This window comes from Perognathus longimembris, chromosome 1 (assembly GCF_023159225.1).
Source record: "Perognathus longimembris pacificus isolate PPM17 chromosome 1, ASM2315922v1, whole genome shotgun sequence".
Lineage (NCBI taxonomy): Eukaryota > Metazoa > Chordata > Mammalia > Rodentia > Heteromyidae > Perognathus > Perognathus longimembris.
The window spans coordinates 71,307,036-71,326,961 of record NC_063161.1 but is presented as its reverse complement, the minus strand read 5'-3'; positions in this window follow the sequence as shown (position 1 = coordinate 71,326,961).

Genomic DNA, 19,926 nt, shown 5'->3' with positions numbered 1-19,926 from the left:
CACCTTACCACTAGGCCATATTCCCAGCCCAATTATGTTTATTTATCTGGGGCTTGAACTCAGGGCCTGAGCTTTTTCCCTCAAGGCTATTGCTCTACCACTTGAGCCACTGATCCACTTCTAGGGTTTTTTTTTTTTTTTTTTGGTATTTAATTTAGGGATAAGAGCCTCATGAACTTTCCTGTCTGGTTGGTTGGCTTTGAACTGCAATCGTCAGTTCTCAGACTCCTGAGTATCTGGGATGACAGGTGTGGGCCACCAAGCCCAGCCTATTTTTGTAATTCTGAAACAATGTTTAATACCTAAAACATTGACACTTCAATAAAAGTTTCAAGACCTAGAGTCAGAACTTTCCTGAGAAGCCAGTCTCAAGATCTTTGACAATCTCGAACTCAAGATCTTTCTCTACCTCCAGATCTCCCTGTCTCCACCTAAAATTCTGTGCTACCATACCCAGATCTATCTATGTATCTATCTAGAGATACATTTTTAATTAATTAATTAAAAACATTATTTGACATAAAATCTCACTATGTTGTTCAGGTCTGGCCTCAAAATCCTGGGCTGAAGCAATCCTTGCACCTCAGCCTCTTGAGTATGTGGTCTACAGGCACACACCACTGTGCCTGGCTTTCTTCCACATACTTGAAATCATCTCTAGTTTACATATCATACACATGCTATGAAAATAGTTGCCATTCTATGTTGTTTAGGGAATGAGGACAAAGGAGAAAAAAAAGAAACCTCTCTATATTCCGTCTAGATGCAAGTATTTTTTTCTAGAACATTTTAAATCCACAGTTGGCTGAATTGGTAAATACGACACCAACAGATCACTACACAAACCATACAGCATACAGAATGAATCCTAGAGCTAGAATAACTCCCGGAACAAAACAACATGGGAGTTGGAAAAGACCAGGGGGACCTTGGGGACCGTTAAGTTCACAGCTATCTTTCATTAGAAGGAAGTGGGTATCCCATAATACGCCCTTGGTGGTGACACTGGGCATCTCCTAGGCAACATCAATGCTCTCTTATGGAGATGGAGTGGAGCTGGGATGGCATTCTGGCAGCTGCTCTCAATAGCTTGGTGGCCATGGACTAGTCCATGAGCCTCCTGGGGACTTGGTTTCCCTGTGTGTGAAAAGGGCTGGCCTCCATCCCACACTCAGCCTGGAGCTTTTTCAGGATGTCTGTCTGTCCCCAACACAGCAAGATTTCTATGTCGGGTTTGGCGCTACCGTTTTATGATCCACACTTGGGGAAGGCACTGCGTGCGGCTGTGCCTTGGCTCATGTGTCCGTGCCAAGGGGACAGTGGTGCAGGGCCCTTGCATTCTTGGGGAGAGCTGTTTGGATCCTGTCCCTTCTGGATTTGAACAGTTCTTTTTTGCCAGTCCTGGGGCTTGGACTCGGAGCCTGGCCGCTATCCCTGGGCTTTTTTGCTCGAGGCAATCCTCTGTTACTTGAGCCACTTCTGGCTTTTTCTGTGATTAATTGGAGATGAGAGTCCCACAGACTTTCCGGCCCGAGCTGCCTTTGAACCCTGATCCTCAGGGTTAGCCTCCTGAGTAGCTAGAATTACAGGCATGAGCCACTGGTACCCAGCTGGATAGATAATCTTTTTTTTTTTTTTTGCCAGTCCTGGGCCTGAGCACTGTCCCTGGCTTCTTTTTGCTCAAGGCTAGCACTCTGCCACTTGAGCCACAGCGCCACTTCTGGCCGTTTTCTGTATATGAGGTGCTGGGGAATCGAACCCAGGGCCTCATGTATATAAGGCAAGCACTCTTGCCACTAGGCCATATCCCCAGCCCCTGGATAGATAATCTTGATTGTCAACTTGATTCTCCTCTCCCTCCTCTCTCCTTCCCCTTTTCTCTCTCTCCCCTACCCACACCCTACTTCCTGGCTACCATGAGGGGAGAAACTCCACCCACCTGCCTTGATAGACTGAAACCACTGAAAACCTGAGCCCAAATAAATCCCTCCTCCCTCAAGTCGACTGTTAGGTATTTTGCCCCCCCCCCATAGAGAGTCTGACAGTGTTAAAATGGTGATAGTCCCCCCTGCAAAAAAAAAACCTGAGGCTGCAGCCGTCCTTGTACAGGGCCTTTGAACATAACAAAGTCAAAAGGAGGCTAGCCCAACCTGAAGGCTGTCCTCATAAGAAGGTGGAAGTTACGGGCTGGGAATATGGCCTAGTGGCAAGAGAGCTCGCCTCGTATACAGGAGGCCCTGGGTTCGATTCCCCAGTACCACATATACAGAAAACGGCCAGAAGTGGCGCTGTGGCTCAAGTGGCAGAGTGCTAGCCTTGAGCAAAAAGAAGCCAGGGACAGTGCTCAGGCCCTGAGTTCACGGCCTAGGACTGGCCAAAAAAAAAAAAGAAGGTGGAAGTTAGGCTGTACTCCCAGCCCTGGAGAGATTCAACCAGGAGAACCAGGAGTTCAAGGCCAGCTTAGGCTGCATAGTAAGACCCCTGTCTTGAAAGGAAAGAAACGAGAAAGGAGGACCTTGGTAGACAAGGAGTGGGAATATTCACAGAGTGAAAGGGAGCCTGCAAGGGGGTCTGATGGGGAGCACACTCGGAAATGGCGCAGGAGGGAATAGTGCTGGGAGGACCTTGACTCTGATGGGCAGCCTCCAGACAGGAGCACCATGCTGTCCGTAGCAGAAGGGGATCCTTCCCAAGCTCATATGGGCCTTGGTGACTGTGACCACTGTTTTCATCCAAAACCCTCCCACCCCACTTACCTCAGTTTTGTGATGTTGACCCCTCCATACTCTGGGATATCAGCATAGACTACGTTCATCTGAAAGACAAGGAGCCATTATGTCATGCCAACATTCCCCCTCGGGTCCTGCCGGAACTTTCCATGGAGAGGTTGCCTATCCCCATACCTCCCATCTACCAGAGATATGCTGACTGCATGGGAGACCCCTTCCTAGAGGCCAGCCCCACTTTAGCCGCTCCTCATCCCCCCCCATCCTGAGGATTTAGGGAAGATGGGCAAGTCATTGTATAACAGTCCTTCAGTTCCCTCTTTCCCTCCCTCCCTTCCTTTCTCTCTTCTTTCCTTCTTTCCTCCCTCCCTTCCTTTCTTTTTTCTGTTTTTTTCCTTGTCCTGGGGCTTGAACTCAAGGCCTCAGCACTGTCCCTGAGCTTTTTTTTTTATTCAAAGCTACCATTTGACCCATTCTCCACTTATGGCTTTTTGGTAGTTAACTGCAGGTAAGAGTCTCACACATGATTCTGTCTGGGCTGGCTTTGAACCATGATCCTTAGATCTCAGCCTGTGAGTAGTTAGGATAACAGATGTGAGCCACTCATGTCCAGTTCAGTCCTTTCTGAAACCCTCCAGGACCTTTCCTGGAGGAGACTGCATCTTGCTTCCCCAGTCTAACCTGTTTTGTGAAGGTTTCATTGAACTCCTTGAATCTTTTGGAAGTCCGGTTCTGTAGATCTTCGCTGAAGTTCTGGTTGGTGACTGTCACAGTCAGTTCCACCTGGGCAGTGACTGTCTGCTCTGTGGGGAGACAGAAGCACGCGCCAGTGAGCTTAGCACCCCTCTCAGCTCCCTGCTATAGAGATTTGCTCCCTGGGTACAGTGGTGACCAGAGTGGGGGCTTCCCTGGCACTCTCCCTGCTGTACTCGTCAAGGCTCACAGATGGAACCTCAGGGAGCCCAGAACTTCCCAATGAGTCGCAGGGTCTGCTCCTCCACTGAATGCAGATGGTCCTCCACTTACGATGGGGTTCCACCCTGCTACACCCACCGTAAGTCACACATTGTAATTGCAACAAGTGCTTTTCATCCATCCAGCCCACAGAAGCCCATGGCTCAGCAGCACAGCTCACTTAGAGAGAGGACACAGTTGCACTGAGCACCGTGAGGAAGGCTGGTGCGAACCTTGGAGCAAACCCACTTTCCAGGTCTCTAGTATGGTTTCCACTGAATTTGTCTATGGTTTATACACAATTGTACATGCAAAAAAGAAACAAAAGAGAAATCCTGTCAGCCAGGTGCCAGTGGCTCACATCTGTCATCCTATCTACTCAGGAGGCTGAGATCTGAGGATCAAGGTGAAAGTCAGCCTGGGCAGGAAAATCCATGAGACTCTTTTTTTTTTTTTTGGCCAGTCCTGGGGCTTGGACTCAGGGCCTGAGCACTGTCCCTGGCTTCTTTTTTCTCAAGGCTAGCACTCTGCCACTTGAGCCACAGCACCACTTCTGGCCATTTTCTATGTATGTGGTGCTGGGGTGTGGTGCTTCATGTATACGAGGCAAACATTCTTGCCACTAGGCCATATTCCCAGCCCCTCCATGAGACTCTTATCTCCAGTGAACCACTAAAAAGCTGGAATGGAGCTGTGGCTCAAGTGGTAGAGTACTAGATTTGAGTGAAAAATCCTCAGGGACAGTGCACAGGCCCTGAGTTCAGAACCCAGTACAAGCACCAAGATGATGATGATGATGATGATGATGATGATGATGATGATGATAAAAGTGAGAAAGAGAAAAGGAGGAAGAAAAGGAAGGTGCTAGGGGAGGCCAGAATTCTGGCCATGTACCATGATAGACATCAGGGTCTTCGGCTGAGCCATGCTGGGCCTGGGTGTGGGGATGAGATGCTGGGGCCACTCACCTAACTCAATACTGTCCACCACGTCCTCACATCGCGGCCCGTAGTAGAAGCTGGTACACTGGCACTTGATCCCGTCCCAGGAACCTCCATTGTGGCAGATAATGTCAGCAAACTGACACCGATCTCCTGAGAAGCCCTCAGGACATTCACAGATGCCTCCAACCAACTGTCCTCCATTCAAGCATAGAACTGGAATTGACAAGACCCTGGTTAGCTGTGTGTGTGTGTGTGTGTGTGTGTGTGTGTGTGTGTCTGTGTGTGAGTGTGAATAGTGTGTAAAGTGTCCTCAATGGCACTGTCCTATTTGATACACTGCTGAGACCCCAGGAGGTATGGAGTACCAGTATTATTTCCCTTTGACACACAGGAGAAATTGGATGACAAAGGCAAACAAGCTCATCCAAGAACCCAGGTGGACCCAGAATGCTGGCGGCTCATGCCTGAAATCCTAGCTACTCAGGAGGATGAGATCTGAGCATCATGGCTCAAAGCTAGCCTGAGCAGGAAAGCCTATGAGAATCTTCTCTCCAATTAACCACCAAAAAGCTGGAAGTGGAGCTGTGGCTCAAGTGACAGAGCACCAACCTTGAATGATTAAAACCTCAGAGTCAGCACCTAGGCCCTGAGTTCAGGCCCAGGGCCAGCACATACACACATATACACAAAGATGACACAAAATGAAAATAAATGATGGCACACAAGAGCTGTGGGCACCTATGAATGGGATTGATAATATTGTATTGTGGAAAAACTCACATTCACACTTATGGAGGTGAAAGGAGAAAGCCCATGAAAATCTAAGAAAATATGAAGGAAAGACACAGGGCTAATGGCCTTATTATGGGAACAAAGAGAGATTTACAGAGAATAGGAAAGATATAATAGAACAGAGAGATAGTTCCTAGGTATCTCAATGCTAAGAAAAAAATGTGCACTTTACTAAGAAGAAGAAAAAGAAGAAAGGACTGGAAGTAACAGAAAGAGTTAGATACTTCATAAGCAGGTGATTACAAAAGATATTCAAAAAACAAACCAACAAACAAGAAAAAGAGCACTGGAGGAAACCATTAGGTAGAAAGCACAAACAATGGGGCTGGGAATGTGACTTAGCAGGAGAGTGCTTGCCGAGCATGCACAAAGCCCTGGGTTTGATTCCTCAGCACCACATAAACAGAAAAAGCCCAAAGTGGCACTGTGGCTCAAGTGGCAGCATGCTAGCCTTGAGCAAAAAGAAGTCAGGGACAGTGCTCAAGCCCTGCGTCCCAAGCCCCAGGACTGGCAAACACAACAACAAAAGCACAAAAAAATGGAACTGAATACAAAAAGAAATGGAGTAAAAGCAAACATGACTTAAAAATGCACTTACCTGGTGTGGTAGATGGAAGAGTAGAGGTGGTGATAGTGGTGGTGGCTGTGGATAAAAATAAAAAAAGTATAAATGAAAAACAAAAAACACACCAAGAAAAGAGCATTGGAGGAAAAGGTTAGGTAAAAATCTCTCTCTCTCTCTCTCTCTCTCTCTCTCTCTCTCTCACACACACACACACACACACACATAAAGAAATGGAATGCCAAATGAAACAGAGATTAAAGAAAATATGATTTAAACATAAACTCACTCTGTGTGGTGGTTGGAAGAGTAGAGGTGGTGATGGTGGTGGAGGTTGTGGTAATAGGAGAAGTGGTTGTAGAAACAGGTGTCGATGGAGCTCTTGAAGTGCTTTGGGATGTGGTGGATGAGAGAGACATAGTAGTGGCTGAAGAGGTAGAGATGGAGGATGGGGAAGAGGTACTGGACACAAGGGTACTTGGGTGAGAAGTACTGAGTGTGGAAGTGCTGCCTAAAGAGTGACGAGTAGAAGAGGTGGACATCACAGTCACAGTTGAAGGAGATGAACTGCCTACTGAGGCGGTGGTAGGACCAGTGGTTGTGTGCACAGCAGAAGAGGAGGGTGTGGTGGCCTCAGGTGAAGTGGTCACAAGAGTGCTGGAGGCCAAGGTGATGGGGGTTGTGGCACTTCCGTCAGTAGGTGGGAGAAAAGGGGTAATGGTAACCTTCAGAGTTGGAGATGAACTGACGTCCAAAGTAGTGGTCACAGGTGTGCTTGTATCCACAGAAGGGGAAGAGGGTACGCTGGACTCAGAAGAACTGGTACTGAAAGTGCTGGAGACAAGGGTGGTATATGATGGAGTGCTTCCTACTGGGGTAGTAGAAATAGGGAGAGTGGTGACCTCCAGAGTAGAAGAGGATGAACTCACCGCTGGACTTGTAATCATTGGGATGGTTGTGCCCTCTGGAGTGAAGGGCAATGAGGTGATGTCAGGAGGAGTGGTCACTGAACTCAAAGAAACCAGGGTGGAGGAGGATGGAGTAATTCCTTCAGCTGCTGTAGAAAAAGGAGTGCTAGTACCCTCCGAAGTTGATGATGAACTGTCTGCAGGAGTAGTACTCACAGGTATGGTGGTATCTTGTGGAGTAACAGGCAGTGTGGTCACATAAGAAGGACTGGTGATAAAAGAGCTAGAGAAGAGGGTGGTAGATGATGGAGTAGTTCCTTCTGATGATGTAGGAACAAGGGTGGTGGTTATCTCCAAAGATGAGGTAGATGAACTCACTTCAGTATTTGTGCTCATGTGTGTAGATGTGTCATCTGGAGTGAGAGGCAATGTGGTGACTACAGGAGGAGTGGTTCCTGCAGCGCTGGAAAACATGGTGGAGGATGATGGAGTAATTCCTTCAGCTGATGTAGAAACAAGGGTACTGGTACCCTCTACAGTTGATGATGAACTGTCTGCAGGAGTTGTACTCACAAATATGGTGGTATCTTGTGGAGTAACAGGCAGTGAGGTCACATCAGGAGGAAAGGTGATGAAAGAGCTAGAGAAGATGATGGTGGATGATGGAGTAATTCCTTCTGATGATGTAGGAACAAGGGTGGTGGTTACCTCCAAAGATGAAGAAGATGAACTCACTTCAGTGTTTGTGGTCATATGTATAGATGTCTCATCTGTAGTGACCGGCATTGTGGTGACTTCAGGAAGAGTGGTCCCTGCAGCACTAGAAACCAAGGTGGAGGATGATGGACTAATTCCTTCAACTGATGTAGAAACAAGGGTACTGGTACCCTCTACAGTTGATGATGAACTGTCTGCAGGAGTTGTACTCACAAGTATGGTGGTATCTTCTGGAGTAAAAGGCAGTGAGGTCACATCAGGAGGACTGGTGATGGAAGAGCTAGAGAAGATAATGGTGGATGAAGGAGTAGTACCTTCTGATGGTGTAGGAACAAGGGTGGTAGTTACCTCCAAAGATGAAGTAGATGAACTCACTTCAGTATTTGTGGTCATATGGGTAGATGTGTCATCTGGAGTGAGAGGCAATATGGTGACTACAGGAAGAGTGGGTCCTGCAGCACTGGAAACCAGGGTGGAGGATGATGGAGTAATTCCTTCAGCTGATGTAGAAACAACGGTGCTGGTAAACTCCAGAGTTGATGATGAAGTGTCTGCAGGAGTAGTACTCACAGATATGGTGGTATCTTGTGGAGTAACAGGCAGTGTGGTCACATGCGGACTACTGGTGATGGAAGAACTAGAGAAGAGGGTGGTGGGGGATGGAGTAGTTCCTTCTGATGGTGTAGGAACAAGGGTGGTGGTTACCTCCAAAGATGAAGTAGATGAACTCACTTCAGTGATTGTGGTCGTATGTATAGATGTTTCATCTGTAGTGACCGGCATTGTGGTGACTTCAGGAAGAGTGGTCCCTGCAGCACTGGAAACCAGGGTGGAGGATGATGGAGTAATTCCTCCAGCTGATGTAGAAATAAGGGCACTGGTACCCTCCAGAGTTGATGATGAACTGTCTGCAGGAGTAGTACTCACAGGTATGGTGGTATCTTGTAGAGTAACAGGCAGTGTGGTCACATAAGGAAGACTGGTGATGGAAGAACTAGAGAAGAGGGTGGTGGGGGATGGAGTAGTTCCTTCTGATGGTGTAGGAACTAGGGTGGTGGTTACCTCCAAAGATGAAGAAGAGGAACTCAATTCAGTGTTTGTGGTCATATATATAGATGTTTCATCTGTAGTGACCGGCAATGTGGTGACTTCAGGAAAAGGGGTTCCTGCAGCGCTGGAAACCAGGGTGGAGGATGATGGAGTAATTCCTTCAGCTGATGTAGAAACAACGGTGCTGGTACCCTCCAGAGTTGATGATGAACTTTCTGCTGGAGTAGTACTCACAGGTATGGTGGTATCTTGTGGAGTAACAGGCACTGTGCTCACATCAGGAGGACTGGTGATGGAAGAGCTAGAGAAGATGATGGTGGATGATGGAGTAGTTCCTTCTGGTGGTGTAGGAACTAGGGTGGTGGTTACCTCCAAAGATGAAGTAGATGAAATCACTTCAGTATTTGTGGTCATATGTGTAGATGTGTCATCTGGGGTGAGAGGCAATGTGGTGACTACAGGAAGAGTGGTTCCTGCAGTGCTGGAAACCATGGTGGAGGATGATGGAGTAATTCCTTCAGCTGAAGTAGAAACAAGGGTACTGGTACCCTCTACAGTTGATGATGAACTGTCTGCAGGAGTAGTACTCACAAGTATGGTGGTATCTTGTGGAGTAACAGGCATTGTGGTCATATAAGCAGGACTGGTGAAGGAAGAGCTAGAGAAGATGATGGTGGATGATGGAGTAATTCCTTCCGATGGTGTAGGAACAAGGGTGGTGGTAACCTCCAAAGAAGAAGAAGATGAAATCACTTCAGTGTTTGTGGTCATATGTGTAGACGATTCTTCCGTAGTGACCGGCAGTGTGGTGACTTCAGGAAGAGGGGTTCCTGTAGCGCTGGAAACCAGGGTGGAGGATGATGTAGTAATTCCTTCAGGTGATGTAGGAACAATGGTGCTGGTACCCTCCAGGGTTGATGATGAACTATCTGCAGAAGTAGTACTCACAGGTGTGGTGGTATCTTGTGGAGTAACAGGCACTGTGCTCACATCTGGTGGTCTGGTGATGGAAGAGCTAGAGAAGATGATGGTGGATGATGGAGTAGTTCCTTCAGCTGATGTAAAAACAAGGGTACTGGTACTCTCTACAGTTGATGATGAACTTTCTGCTGGAGTAGTACTCACAGGTATGGTGGTATCTTGTGGAGTAACAGGCACTGTGCTCACATCAGGAGGACTGGTGATGGAAGAGCTAGAGAAGATGATGGTGGATGATGGAGTAGTTCCTTCTGATGGTGTAGGAACTAGAGTGGTGGTTACCTCCAAAGATGAAGTAGATGAACTCACTTCAGTATTTGTGGTCATATGTGGAGATGTGTCATCTGGGGTGAGAGGCAATGTGGTGACTTCAGGAAGAGTGGTTCCTGCAATGCTGGAAACCAGGGTGGAGGATGATGGAGTAATTCCTTCAGATCCAGTAGAAACAAGGGTACTGGTACCCTCTACAGTTGATGATGAACTGTCTGCAGGAGTAGTACTCACAGGTATGGTGGTATCTTGTGGAGTAACAGGCAGTGTGCTCACATCAGGATGACTGGTGATGGAAGAGCTAGAGAAGAGGGTGGTGGGTGATGAACTAGTCCCTTCTGATGATGCAGGAACAAGGGTGGTGGTTACCTCCAAAGATGAAGTAGATGAACTCACTTCAGGGTTTGTGGTCATATGTATAGATGTTTCATCTGTAGTGACAGGCATTGTGGTGACTTCAGGAAGAGTGGTCCCTGCAGTGCTGGAAACCAGGGTGGAGGATGATGGAGTAATTCCTTCAGCTGAAGTAGAAACAAGGGTACTGGTACCCTCCAAAGTTGATGATGAACTGTCTGCAGGAGTTGTACTCACAGGTATGGTGGTATCTTGTGGAGTAACAGGCAGTGTGGTCACAAAAGGAGGACTGGTGATGGAAGAGCTAGAGAAGATGATGGTGGATGATGGAGTAGTTCCTTCCGATGGTGTAGGAACAAGGGTGGTGGTTACCTCCATAGATGAAGAAGAGGAACTCAATTCAGTGTTTGTGGTCATGTATATAGATGTTTCATCTGTAGTGACCGTCAATGTGGTGACTTCAGGAAGAGGGGTTCCTGCAGCGCTGGAAACCAGGGTGGAGGATGATGGAGTAATTCCTTCAGCTGATGTAGAAACAACGGTGCTGGTACCCTCCAGAGTTGATGATGAACTTTCTGCTGGAGTAGTACTCACAGGTATGGTGGTATCTTGTGGAGTAACAGGCACTGTGCTCACAACAGGAGGACTGGTGATGGAAGAGCTAGAGAAGATGATGGTGGATGATGGAGTAGTTCCTTCTGATGGTGTAGGAACTAGAGTGGTGGTTACCTCCAAAGATGAAGTAGATGAAATCACTTCAGTATTTGTGGTCATATGTGTAGATGTGTCATCTGGGGTGAGAGGCAATGTGGTGACTACAGGAAGAGTGGTTCCTGCAGTGCTGGAAACCAGGGTGGAGGATGATGGAGTAATTCCTTCAGCTGAAGTAGAAACAAGGGTACTGGTACCCTCTACAGTTGATGATGAACTGTCTGCAGGAGTAGTACTCACAAGTATGGTGGTATCTTGTGGAGTAACAGGCAGTGTGGTCATATAAGCAGGACTGGTGACGGAAGAGCTAGAGAAGATGATGGTGGATGATGGAGTAATTCCTTCCGATGGTGTAGGAACAATGGTGGTGGTTACCTCCAAAGATGAAGAAGATGAAATCACTTCAGTGTTTGTGGTCATATGTGTAGACGATTCTTCCGTATTGACCGGCAATGTGGTGACTTCAGGAAGAGGGGTTCCTGCAGCGCTGGAAACCAGGGTGGAGGATGATGGAGAAATTCCTTCAGCTGATGTAGAAACAACGGTGCTGGTACCCTCCAGAGTTGATGATGAACTTTCTGCTGGAGTAGTACTCACAGGTATGGTGGTATCTTGTGGAGTAACAGGCAATGTGCTCACATCAGGAGGACTGGTGATGGAAGAGCTAGAGAAGATGATGGTAGATGATGGAATAGTTCCTTCTGATGGTGTAGGAACTAGGGTGGTGGTTACCTCCAAAGATGAAGTAGATGAAATCACTTCAGAATTTGTGGTCATATATGTAGATGTGTCATCTGGGGTGAGAGGCAATGTGGTGACTACAGGAAGAGTGGTTCCTGCAGTGCTGGAAACCAGGGTGGAGGATGATGGAGTAATTCCTTCAGCTGAAGTAGAAACAAGGGTACTGGTACCCTCTACAGTTGATGATGAACTGTCTGCAGGAGTAGTACTCACAAGTATGGTGGTATCTTGTGGAGTAACAGGCAGTGTGGTCATATAAGCAGGACTGGTGAAGGAAGAGCTAGAGAAGATGATGGTGGATGATGGAGTAATTCCTTCCGATGGTGTAGGAACAAGGGTGGTGGTAACCTCCAAAGAAGAAGAAGATGAAATCACTTCAGTGTTTGTGGTCATATGTGTAGACGATTCTTCCGTAGTGACCGGCAGTGTGGGGACTTCAGGAAAAGGGGTTCCTGCAGTGCTAGAAACCAGAGTGGAGGATGATGGAGAAATTCCTTCAGCTGATGTAGAAACAACGGTGCTGGTACCTTCCAGGGTTGATGATGAACTATCTGCAGAAGTAGTACTCACAGGTATGGTGGTATCTTGTGGAGTAACAGGCACTGTGCTCACATCTGGTGGTCTGGTGATGGAAGAGCTAGAGAAGATGATGGTGGATGATGGAGTAGTTCCTTCAGCTGATGTAAAAACAAGGGTACTGGTACTCTCTACAGTTAATGATGAACTTTCTGCTGGAGTAGTACTCACAGGTATGGTGGTATCTTGTGGAGTAACAGGCACTGTGCTCACATCAGGAGGACTGGTGATGGAAGAGCTAGAGAAGATGATGGTGGATGATGGAGTAGTTCCTTCTGATGGTGTAGGAACTAGAGTGGTGGTTACCTCCAAAGATGAAGTAGATGAACTCACTTCAGTATTTGTGGTCATATGTGGAGATGTGTCATCTGGGGTGAGAGGCAATGTGGTGACTTCAGGAAGAGTGGTTCCTGCAATGCTGGAAACCAGGGTGGAGGATGATGGAGTAATTCCTTCAGATCCAGTAGAAACAAGGGTACTGGTACCCTCTACAGTTGATGATGAACTGTCTGCAGGAGTAGTACTCACAGGTATGGTGGTATCTTGTGGAGTAACAGGCAGTGTGCTCACATCAGGATGACTGGTGATGGAAGAGCTAGAGAAGAGGGTGGTGGGTGATGAACTAGTCCCTTCTGATGATGTAGGAACAAGGGTGGTGGTTACCTCCAAAGATGAAGTAGATGAACTCACTTCAGTGTTTGTGGTCATATGTATAGATGTTTCATCTGTAGTGACAGGCATTGTGGTGACTTCAGGAAGAGTGGTCCCTGCAGCACTGGAAACCAGAGTGGAGGATGATGGAGTAATTCCTTCAGCTGAAGTAGAAACAAGGGTACTGGTACCCTCCAAAGTTGATGATGAACTGTCTGCAGGAGTAGTACTCACAGGTATGGTGGTATCTTGTGGAGTAACAGGCAGTGTGGTCACAAAAGGAGGACTGGTGATGGAAGAGCTAGAGAAGATGATGGTGGATGATGGAGTAGTTCCTTCCGATGGTGTAGGAACAAGGGTGGTGGTTACCTCCAAAGATGAAGAAGAGGAACTCCATTCAGTGTTTGTGGTCATGTATATAGATGTTTCATCTGTAGTGACCGGCAATGTGGTGACTTCAGGAAAAGGGGTTCCTGCAGCGCTGGAAACCAGGGTGGAGGATGATGGAGTAATTCCTTCAGCTGATGTAGAAACAACGGTGCTGGTACCCTCCAGAGTTGATGATGAACTTTCTGCTGGAGTAGTACTCACAGGTATGGTGGTATCTTGTGGAGTAACAGGCACTGTGCTCACAACAGGAGGACTGGTGATGGAAGAGCTAGAGAAGATGATGGTGGATGATGGAGTAGTTCCTTCTGATGGTGTAGGAACTAGAGTGGTGGTTACCTCCAAAGATGAAGTAGATGAAATCACTTCAGTATTTGTGGTCATATGTGTAGATGTGTCATCTGGGGTGAGAGGCAATGTGGTGACTACAGGAAGAGTGGTTCCTGCAGTGCTGGAAACCAGGGTGGAGGATGATGGAGTAATTCCTTCAGCTGAAGTAGAAACAATGGTACTGGTACCCTCCACAATTGATGATGAACTGTCTGCAGGAGTAGTACTCACAAGTATGGTGGTATCTTGTGGAGTATCAGGCAGTGTGGTCATATAAGCAGGACTGGTGACGGAAGAGCTAGAGAAGACGATGGTGGATGATGGAGTAATTCCTTCCGATGGTGTAGGAACAATGGTGGTGGTTACCTCCAAAGATGAAGAAGATGAAATCACTTCAGTGTTTGTGGTCATATGTGTAGACGATTCTTCCGTATTGACCGGCAATGTGGTGACTTCAGGAAGAGGGGTTCCTGCAGTGCTGGAAACCAGGGTGGAGGATGATGGAGAAATTCCTTCAGCTGATGTAGAAACAACGGTGCTGGTACCCTCCAGAGTTGATGATGAACTTTCTGCAGGAGTAGTACTCACAGGTATGGTGGTATCTTGTGGAGTAACAGGCAGTGTGCTCACATCAGGAGGACTGGTGATGGAAGAGCTAGAGAAGATGATGGTGGATGATGGAATAGTTCCTTCTGATGGTATAGGAACTAGGGTGGTGGTTACCTCCAAAGATGAAGTAGATGAACTCACTTCAGTATTTGTGGTCATATGTATAGATGTTTCATCTGTAGTGACAGGCATTGTGGTGAATTCAGGAAGAGTGGTCCCTGCAGCACTGGAATCCAGGGTGGAGGATGATGGAGTAATTCCTTCAGATCCAGTAGAAACAAGGGTACTGGTACCCTCTACAGTTGATGATGAACTGTCTGCAGGAGTAGTACTCACAGGTATGGTGGTATCTTGTGGAGTAACAGGCAGTGTGGTCACATCCGGACTACTGGTGATGGAAGAGCTAGAGAAGATGATGGTGGATGATGGAGTAATTCCTTCCGATGGTGTAGGAACAAGGGTGGTGGTTACCTCCAAAGATGAAGAAGAGGAACTCAGTTCAGTGTTTGTGGTCATATAAATAGATGTTTCCTCTGTAGTGACCAGCAATGTGGTGACTTCAGGAAGAGGGGTTCCTGCAGCGCTGGAAACCAGGGGGGATGAAGATGGAGTAATTCCTTCAGCTGATGTAGAAACAACGGTGCTGGTACCCTCCAGAGTTGATGATGAACTTTCTGCTGGAGTAGTACTCACCGGTATGGTGGTATCTTGTGGAGTAACAGGCACTGTGCTCACATCAGGATGACTGGTGATGGAAGAGCTAGAGGAGAGGGTTGTGGGTGATGAAGTAGTCCCTTCTAATGGTGTAGGAACAAGTGTGGTGGTGACCTCCAAAGATGAAGAAGATGAACTCACTTCAGTGTTTGTGGTCATATGTATAGATGTTTCATCTGTAGTGACAGGCATTGTGGTGAATTCAGGAAGAGTGGTCCCTGCAGCACTGGAATCCAGGGTGGAGGATGATGGAGGAATTCCTTCAGCTGATGTAGAAACAAGCGGACTGGAACCCTCCACAGTTGATGATGAACTGTCTTCAGGAGTGGTAGTCACAGGTATGGTGGTATCTTGTGGAGTACCAGGCAGTGAGGTCACATCAGGAGGACTGGTGATGGAAGAGCTAGAGAAGATGATGGTGGATGATGGAGTAGTTTCTTCTGATGGTGTTCTAACTAGGGTGGTGGTTACCTCCAAAGATGAAGTAGATGAACTCACTTCAGTATTTGTGGTCATATGTGTAGATGTGTCATCTGGAGTGAGAGGCAATGTGGTGACTACAGGAAGAGTGGTTCCTGCAGCGCTGGATACCAGGGTAGAGGATGATGGAGTAATTCCTTCAGCTGATGTAGAAAAAAGGGTACTGGTACCCTCCAGAGTTGATGATGAACTTTCTGCTGGAGTAGTACTCACAGGTATGGTGGTATCTTGTGGAGTATCAGGCAGTGTGGTCATATAAGGAGGACTGGTGATGGAAGAGCTAGAGAAGATGATGGTGGATGATGGAATAATTCCTTCTGATTGTGTAGGAACTAGGGTGGTGGTTACCTCCAAAGATGAAGTAGATGAACTCACTTCAGTGTTTGTGGTCATATGTATAGATGTTTCATCTGTAGTGACCGGCAATGTGGTGACTTCAGTAAGAGGGGTTCCTGCAGCGCTGGAAACCAGGGTGGAGGATGATGTAGTAATGCCTTCAGCTGATGTAGGAACAATGGTGCTGGTGCCCTCCAGAGTTGATGATGAAGTGCCTGCAGGAGTAGTACTCACAGATATGGTGGTATCTTGTGGAGTAACAGGCACTGTGCTCACATCTGGCGGTCTGGTGATGGAAGAGCTAGAGAAGAGGATGGTGGGTGAGGGAGTAGTTATTTCTGATGGTGTAGGGACAAAGGTGGTGGTTACCTCCAAAGATGAAGTAGATGAACTCACTTCAGTGTTTGTGGTCATTTGTATAGATGTTTCATCTGTAATGACCGGCAATGTGGTGACTTCAGGAAGAGTGGTCCCTGCAGCACTGGAAACCAGAGTGGAGGATGATGGAGTAATTCCTTCAGCTGAAGTAGAAACAAGGGTACTGGTACCCTCCAAAGTTGATGATGAACTGTCTGCAGGAGTAGTACTCACAGGTATGGTGGTATCTTGTGGAGTAACAGGCAGTGTGGTCACAAAAGGAGGACTGGTGATGGAAGAGCTAGAGAAGATGATGGTGGATGATGGAGTAGTTCCTTCCGATGGTGTAGGAACAAGGGTGGTGGTTACCTCCAAAGATGAAGAAGAGGAACTCCATTCAGTGTTTGTGGTCATGTATATAGATGTTTCATCTGTAGTGACCGGCAATGTGGTGACTTCAGGAAAAGGGGTTCCTGCAGCGCTGGAAACCAGGGTGGAGGATGATGGAGTAATTCCTTCAGCTGATGTAGAAACAACGGTGCTGGTACCCTCCAGAGTTGATGATGAACTTTCTGCTGGAGTAGTACTCACAGGTATGGTGGTATCTTGTGGAGTAACAGGCACTGTGCTCACAACAGGAGGACTGGTGATGGAAGAGCTAGAGAAGATGATGGTGGATGATGGAGTAGTTCCTTCTGATGGTGTAGGAACTAGAGTGGTGGTTACCTCCAAAGATGAAGTAGATGAAATCACTTCAGTATTTGTGGTCATATGTGTAGATGTGTCATCTGGGGTGAGAGGCAATGTGGTGACTACAGGAAGAGTGGTTCCTGCAGTGCTGGAAACCAGGGTGGAGGATGATGGAGTAATTCCTTCAGCTGAAGTAGAAACAATGGTACTGGTACCCTCCACAATTGATGATGAACTGTCTGCAGGAGTAGTACTCACAAGTATGGTGGTATCTTGTGGAGTATCAGGCAGTGTGGTCATATAAGCAGGACTGGTGACGGAAGAGCTAGAGAAGACGATGGTGGATGATGGAGTAATTCCTTCCGATGGTGTAGGAACAATGGTGGTGGTTACCTCCAAAGATGAAGAAGATGAAATCACTTCAGTGTTTGTGGTCATATGTGTAGACGATTCTTCCGTATTGACCGGCAATGTGGTGACTTCAGGAAGAGGGGTTCCTGCAGTGCTGGAAACCAGGGTGGAGGATGATGGAGAAATTCCTTCAGCTGATGTAGAAACAACGGTGCTGGTACCCTCCAGAGTTGATGATGAACTTTCTGCAGGAGTAGTACTCACAGGTATGGTGGTATCTTGTGGAGTAACAGGCAGTGTGCTCACATCAGGAGGACTGGTGATGGAAGAGCTAGAGAAGATGATGGTGGATGATGGAATAGTTCCTTCTGATGGTATAGGAACTAGGGTGGTGGTTACCTCCAAAGATGAAGTAGATGAACTCACTTCAGTGTTTGTGGTCATATGTATAGATGTTTCATCTGTAGTGACAGGCATTGTGGTGAATTCAGGAAGAGTGGTCCCTGCAGCACTGGAATCCAGGGTGGAGGATGATGGAGTAATTCCTTCAGATCCAGTAGAAACAAGGGTACTGGTACCCTCTACAGTTGATGATGAACTGTCTGCAGGAGTAGTACTCACAGGTATGGTGGTATCTTGTGGAGTAACAGGCAGTGTGGTCACATCCGGACTACTGGTGATGGAAGAGCTAGAGAAGATGATGGTGGATGATGGAGTAATTCCTTCCGATGGTGTAGGAACAAGGGTGGTGGTTACCTCCAAAGATGAAGAAGAGGAACTCAGTTCAGTGTTTGTGGTCATATAAATAGATGTTTCCTCTGTAGTGACCAGCAATGTGGTGACTTCAGGAAGAGGGGTTCCTGCAGCGCTGGAAACCAGGGGGGATGAAGATGGAGTAATTCCTTCAGCTGATGTAGAAACAACGGTGCTGGTACCCTCCAGAGTTGATGATGAACTTTCTGCTGGAGTAGTACTCACCGGTATGGTGGTATCTTGTGGAGTAACAGGCACTGTGCTCACATCAGGATGACTGGTGATGGAAGAGCTAGAGGAGAGGGTTGTGGGTGATGAAGTAGTCCCTTCTAATGGTGTAGGAACAAGTGTGGTGGTGACCTCCAAAGATGAAGAAGATGAACTCACTTCAGTGTTTGTGGTCATATGTATAGATGTTTCATCTGTAGTGACAGGCATTGTGGTGAATTCAGGAAGAGTGGTCCCTGCAGCACTGGAATCCAGGGTGGAGGATGATGGAGGAATTCCTTCAGCTGATGTAGAAACAAGCGGACTGGAACCCTCCACAGTTGATGATGAACTGTCTTCAGGAGTGGTAGTCACAGGTATGGTGGTATCTTGTGGAGTACCAGGCAGTGAGGTCACATCAGGAGGACTGGTGATGGAAGAGCTAGAGAAGATGATGGTGGATGATGGAGTAGTTTCTTCTGATGGTGTTCTAACTAGGGTGGTGGTTACCTCCAAAGATGAAGTAGATGAACTCACTTCAGTATTTGTGGTCATATGTGTAGATGTGTCATCTGGAGTGAGAGGCAATGTGGTGACTACAGGAAGAGTGGTTCCTGCAGCGCTGGATACCAGGGTAGAGGATGATGGAGTAATTCCTTCAGCTGATGTAGAAAAAAGGGTACTGGTACCCTCCAGAGTTGATGATGAACTTTCTGCTGGAGTAGTACTCACAGGTATGGTGGTATCTTGTGGAGTATCAGGCAGTGTGGTCATATAAGGAGGACTGGTGATGGAAGAGCTAGAGAAGATGATGGTGGATGATGGAATAATTCCTTCTGATTGTGTAGGAACTAGGGTGGTGGTTACCTCCAAAGATGAAGTAGATGAACTCACTTCAGTGTTTGTGGTCATATGTATAGATGTTTCATCTGTAGTGACCGGCAATGTGGTGACTTCAGTAAGAGGGGTTCCTGCAGCGCTGGAAACCAGGGTGGAGGATGATGTAGTAATGCCTTCAGCTGATGTAGGAACAATGGTGCTGGTGCCCTCCAGAGTTGATGATGAAGTGCCTGCAGGAGTAGTACTCACAGATATGGTGGTATCTTGTGGAGTAACAGGCACTGTGCTCACATCTGGCGGTCTGGTGATGGAAGAGCTAGAGAAGAGGATGGTGGGTGAGGGAGTAGTTATTTCTGATGGTGTAGGGACAAAGGTGGTGGTTACCTCCAAAGATGAAGTAGATGAACTCACTTCAGTGTTTGTGGTCATTTGTATAGATGTTTCATCTGTAATGACCGGCAATGTGGTGACTTCAGGAAGAGTGGTCCCTGCAGCACTGGAAACCAGGGTAGAGGATGATGGAGTAATTCCTTCAGATACAGTAGAAACAAGGGTACTGGTACCCTCTACAGTTGATGATGAAGTGACTGCAGGAGTAGGACTCACATGTATGGTGGTATCTTGTGGTGTAACAGGCAGTGAGGTCACATAAGGAGGACTGGTGATGGAAGAGCTAGAGAAGATGAGGGTGGATGATGGAGCAATTCCTTCTGATGATGTAGGAAGAAGGGTACTGGTTACCTCCAAAGATGAAGAAGAGGAACTCACTTCAGTGTTTGTGGTCATATGTGTAGATGTTTCACCTGTAGTGACCGGCAATGTGGTGACTTCAGTAAGAGGGGTTCCTGCAGCGCTGGAAACCAGGGTGGAGGATGATGGAGTAATTCCTTCGGCTGATGTAGAAACAACTGTGCTCTGAACCTCCAGCGTTGACGATG